Source organism: Chlamydotis macqueenii, chromosome 2, assembly GCF_036417535.1.
Source record: "Chlamydotis macqueenii isolate bChlMac1 chromosome 2, bChlMac1.mat, whole genome shotgun sequence".
In the NCBI taxonomy this organism is placed as follows: Eukaryota; Metazoa; Chordata; class Aves; order Otidiformes; family Otididae; genus Chlamydotis; species Chlamydotis macqueenii.
The window spans coordinates 124,501,237-124,506,414 of NC_141557.1; the positions used below are offsets into that span (position 1 = coordinate 124,501,237).

Consider the following 5,178-nt stretch of genomic DNA (forward strand, 5'->3'; position numbering starts at 1 on the left):
GGAGTCGCGCCGTCCCGTCCCGCCGCCGTCGCTACGGCAACCTCGGTCCCGCTGGGGAGGAGCCCGACCCGGTATCCCCCGGCGGGGGCGGGGGGGGGGGGGCGGCTGTCACCGGCTGCTGCTGGTCCTTCGCCCCCCCACCTCCCCCCCCGGCACCGACACCGGCACCCGGACGGGGCCTTGGCCCCATCTCGGCCCCAAACCCTCGGGGGTTCGGGGGGGGGGGGTGGCTCCCTGGGCGCGTGCGTGCAGCCCCCCGCACAAAGGGAGCTGGGATCCCCGGGGGGGGGGGGGGGGGCACAGCCCGGTGGCTCCCCGTTTACAGCAAAGACGCGATGTCGCTGTTCCGCGTAGAAAAATATCAGGAAATTTCAGGTCTAAAACTTCTTCCGCCGCACTTTGTTGTTTGTTTATCGTGTTGTCTCCAAAATAAGGCCAACCTCTTACGTTAGGCAGTGACTGCAGTGGGGGAAAAGCACTTTATTTCGCTGCGGGTTTGTACATGGCAAAATAAAGGCGAGGGAAGAAGCAGCGAAGGTAAACATTTTGATCTTTATGCCGTTAGACAATTGAACTTCTGTGCCTGTAAATTTTTTTTTTTTCACAACGTTAGCAACAAGTGAACGTTTTTGTTCTCATGCGTTTTACTTGTGAATGCAGCAAGGATCTCTCTGGATCGTACGTTCCTGCACATCCCCTCTGTACCGGTATTGCCTTTAATTTTAGTACGAGCCAAAGTAACGTATTCTCTCTCTTCTAAATTTTAAAGCTCAAAAGGTGACAGTGGGCATAGCCGGTGTTTGCCTGGACAACTCCCTCAGTTCTGTTTTGCTTTTTGGACAGGTGGAGCACGCCACAGGCGTGCCTGGACGTTCGGCCCTTCTAAGCAGCTTGTCGTTGGGGCGGCAGATAACTAAGCTGTACGTTCAGAGCACTGACAGATGAACACCCCTTCTCCTTTTTTTGACCTCCCGAAGTCCCTCGTTTACGTGGGTTTAAATAAATGGAGAAACGTACCGTACGCAGTGCGTGCCTCCAGGTACGCTAACGGTGCGTGTACATTGAAATGCTGTCTAACAGAAAGACGAGCAGCATCTGAAAAGCGCGTAAGCCCTAATTGATTCCAGACACAACCGGCCTGGATTTTGTTTCCTCTTATTCCAACTTTTCTGACCTTGTAAAAATTAGATTGATTGTGTTACACTAAAACAAGGCCACGATCTCGCAAAAACTACCACGTGTGCTAGGGCTGAGGAGTGCAGAGTAAGGCACTGTGCATGGAACAAACGTCGACAACATCAGGCCCCAGGTTCGTTTGTTTCTTTTCCTTTGCTTATATCTAATCACGGTGAAGCAGTAGTCTCACTTCTGCTAAAAGCTGAATCGGGGTTTTCGTTTTTAAAGGAGGTGAAAAATGTCTAGTAAAACTTACGATTTGAGGTGAATGATCAGTTTTAAATTCTTACAGCAGTTTAAGCTGCTGGGATTTTATGGCATTTCGAGCAGTGAGGGTTTAAAAGTATATGTAGCGTTTAATTTTTTCAGTACTTTTGTGTGTGTGTGTGTGTGTGTGTGTAGTGGTATCTGTTTTTCAGAAGATTGTTTCCAGGGATTGGTAGGAAAGTTTACAGACTTACTGGCTTTGATGATAACCCTCATGATACCGTTGTGCCTAGGTATAAACATGTAAAAAAGACCTAGGACAGCAGAAGGCGTTAGATGTGCTACTGCCTTTGGCACTGGAGAACTTCTGAGTACAATTATATTTTCTGCTTGACAAAAATCCCAGGCCCAGGTGCGCTGATCCTTTCATTGCAACAACTGCTGCTGCTCCTGTATTTGGGAATCTGCAGCTTGCTAGCCTTAAATCTCTCTGAAGAGTTGTGACAGAAAAACGTCTTTCCAGCATGTTGAACTGAACAGATGATGCCTCTCTTTATTTCTCTGAAGGCTCTCCTTTTGGTTTTGTTTTTTTCAGGATCAAGAATAAACTGTGTATTTATGTCTTTGTCAGCAAGGCTCCCATGGAGCAATCCTTGTAAGCACTGGGATTGCCTGTTTGGTAGCAAGGAGGCTTATAAAAAGCAGCTCCAGGTGGAAGCGGGCCTTTTCCTGCTCCTCCCTCCTGCTGCAACTCCCTTTCATCCAGGCCCTGAGAACGGCCTGCTGGTCGGACAAAGCTGTGGATGTATCAGAGTTGCGATCACTTGGCCAAAATGTTAGAATATCTACCTTTACTCACACTGATTCATTGATGTTCTGGGAAGCTTCCTTGTCTATAATGTAGCCCATCAACTGAGAGCAAATGTAACTTAAAAAATTAAGCCTACCTCTAAAGAAAATGAGCAGCTTTTATGCATCGTTAAACTTATCTACTAAGAAGTTGGCATGAGTAAGGCTGCCGTCATGTTTGGGCTTTTTAGCTCCCTTGTCAATCAACATTTCTTATTTCCCTACAGAATGCAAGGTGGAAATGGTGTGTGGTAGATTATTTATTAAATACAAAAAACTGACAGCATGTGCACTGTTCTGACCCAAAAGTCCTGTTGGTAACCTCCTGCACCAAGGATTAAACAATAAATATTGATGCTGCTACTGCATCTGTTGTCTTTACCTTCTAGCAGCTGTTTTACACCTTCTTTTCTATTAAGTTGTAGAAGAGCTTCAAGTAAAAACCCTGCCACTTCAGAAGCAGTGATATAATCTGTGCTCTCAGTGAAAAAAAAAAAAAATCCAGCATGTTCTGGCTTGCGTTTTTTAGGAGAGAAGGCAATTGGTCCATGGCTTAAAAGTTGTGCCATTCAGCGCAGCGCTACTTAGCGTGCGGCCTACGAAGTGTGACCTGTGGCGTTAGGGATGCAGCGCACATCCCCTCCCTCCTCTGTCACCACAGGATGAAGACAGGAGGTCTTTCTGCCTTGGCTGAAATAAACAAGTTCTGTTCATCTGCCCGGGGTGTACAAGTAAGTATCATGATTGTGTAAGTTGCTTGTAATACCCAAAGTATAAACAAACTTGTGCATAGGAAAGATGAGTTTCTGGCAGGTTTCCTGGGGAGTTCCCTCAGTGCTGCAGAGCAGAGGCATTCCTCTCTAAGGATAAGACAAATTTCAGATATTTACGCAAGACAGAAGCAGAAAAGGTGCAGAATGGAGAGATACAAAATGAGGTGGTGCTTTTAACACTGACCTGTGGCTCTAGATCTGTTTCTTCACAATGGAACACCTCTACTTTCAAATCACGTCTGTAGGAATGACAAGTACGCAGCATCTCCTGGAATCAGAGCTAACATTTTTCCTGTGAAATGTGTGAATGAGGTGAGGTGTTCCTTTCTCTGTGAGTTGGTGCTATCAGAGTGGACTTTGTTAAATTCAGTTTTAAATTTTATATTGGTAAGCTTCAACTATCAGTGCCTTGTTTTAAGTACTTTGATGATAAAACTCCACTTAGCCAGGCAGTTGTTTCTCTTCTTGCGACGAAGTGCTGCGCAAGGGATGCGCACTTGGCTGGATTGTGAGAAACTGTGAAGATCATAGAAACAAGTTTAAGTCCTTACATGTTTGCTGAAGGTATCTCACGCTTTTTGAATGTTCCAATACCCACAGAAGTTGATGCAGGCTAGAGGGTGAGCACGTTATCCATTTCTTCCGTATTAAGGTGTTTCCAAAGAGTATTGATTCATGTTCAGAGTTTTGCCCTTCTCTTCAAGTGTTCTGTGCCAATGAAATGAAGACCACAGATGACAACTTCGCTACTCCATTGCAGCAGAACTCTACCATAAGCTTTAAACTTTACGTATGAGACAGTTTTCTTGGGGGTGGGTCTGAAATAGTGGAAGGAATGATTTATTTTACTTTTTCTCCTCAATATAAATATACGGTGTTTTTATGTATGTCTCTATATCCTTCTGAAACCAGATTTCCCACACTCACCTTGCTAGAGAGAGCAAGGACAAGACAGAAAGGGGGAGAAGCAGAAGAGACGTCGCCAATTACTCTCCTGTAAGGCACCAGGATACTACTGTGGTAAACGCGGTGTAAGAAAACACAAAGAATAATGTGGATTGATGTAATGCAGAGCACATTTATGAAACGTCTCAATTACACCAATCTGGGAGGATGGTGACCACTGTGGGTGATCTGTTCAGAAATCAAAATGAACTTAATAAATGCAAAAGTGAAATTCAATTTAAAAAATCATCAGTTTCTTGCAGAAATCAAGGTAGATGGCTATAGGGGGTTTGTAGAGAATCATAGAATCATAGAATGGTTAGAGTTGGAATGGACCTTCAAAGGTCATCTAGTCCAACCCCCTGCAAGGAGCAGGGACATCCCTGACTAGATCAGGTTGCTCAGAGCCTCATCCAGCCTGGCCTTGAATGTTTCCAGGGATGGGGCCTCCACCACCTCTCTGGGCAACCTGTGCCAGTGTTCTACAACCCTCAGTGTAAAAAATTTTTTCCTAATATCCAATCTAAATCTACCTCCCTCTATTTTAAAACCATTACCCCTAGTCCTATAACAACAGGCCCTACTGAACAGCCTCTCCCCATCTTTCTTGTAGGCCCCCTTCAGGTACTGGAAGACCCCTATAAGGTCTCCCCGGAGCCTCCTCTTCTCCAGGCTGAACAGCCCCAACTCTCTCAGCCTGTCCTCACAGGAGAGGTCCTCCAGCCCTCTGATCATCTTCGTGGCCCTCCTCTGGACCTTCTCCAACTGGTCCATGTCCTTCTTATGTTGGGGGCTCCAGAACTGGACACAGTACTCCAGGTGGGGTCTCACCAGGGCAAAGTAGAGGGGGAGAATCACCTTCCTTGACCTGCTGGCCACGCTCCTCTTGATGCAACCCAGGATGCGGTTGGCCTTCTGGGCCACAAGAGCACATTGCCGGCTCATGGCTTGGGAGTGCTTCTCGTCGACCAGCACTCCCAAGTCCTTCTCCTCAGGGCTGCTCTCAATCCATTCTCCGCCCAGCCTGTATTTGTGCCTGGGATTGCCATGACCCAAGTGCAGGACCTTGCACTTGGCCTGGTTGAACTTCATGAGGTTGGCACGGGCCCACCTCTCCAGCCTGTCAAGGTCCCTCTGGATGGCATCCCTCCCTTCCAGCATGTCGATGGCACCACACAACTTGATGTCATTGGCGAATTTGCTGAGGGTGCACTCTGTCCCACTGTCC

General features: G+C 46.9%; 1 long non-coding RNA gene across 1 annotated transcript; it reads left to right on the top strand.

Moving 5' to 3' along the window:
• On the top strand, positions 1 to 4,187 carry LOC147601772 (uncharacterized). The gene is made up of 5 exons (XR_015257857.1): positions 1 to 71; positions 453 to 537; positions 2,894 to 2,963; positions 3,710 to 3,795; positions 3,918 to 4,187. It is a non-coding gene; the product is annotated as an uncharacterized LOC147601772 (long non-coding RNA).
• Positions 4,188 to 5,178: the final 991 nt, after the last annotated feature.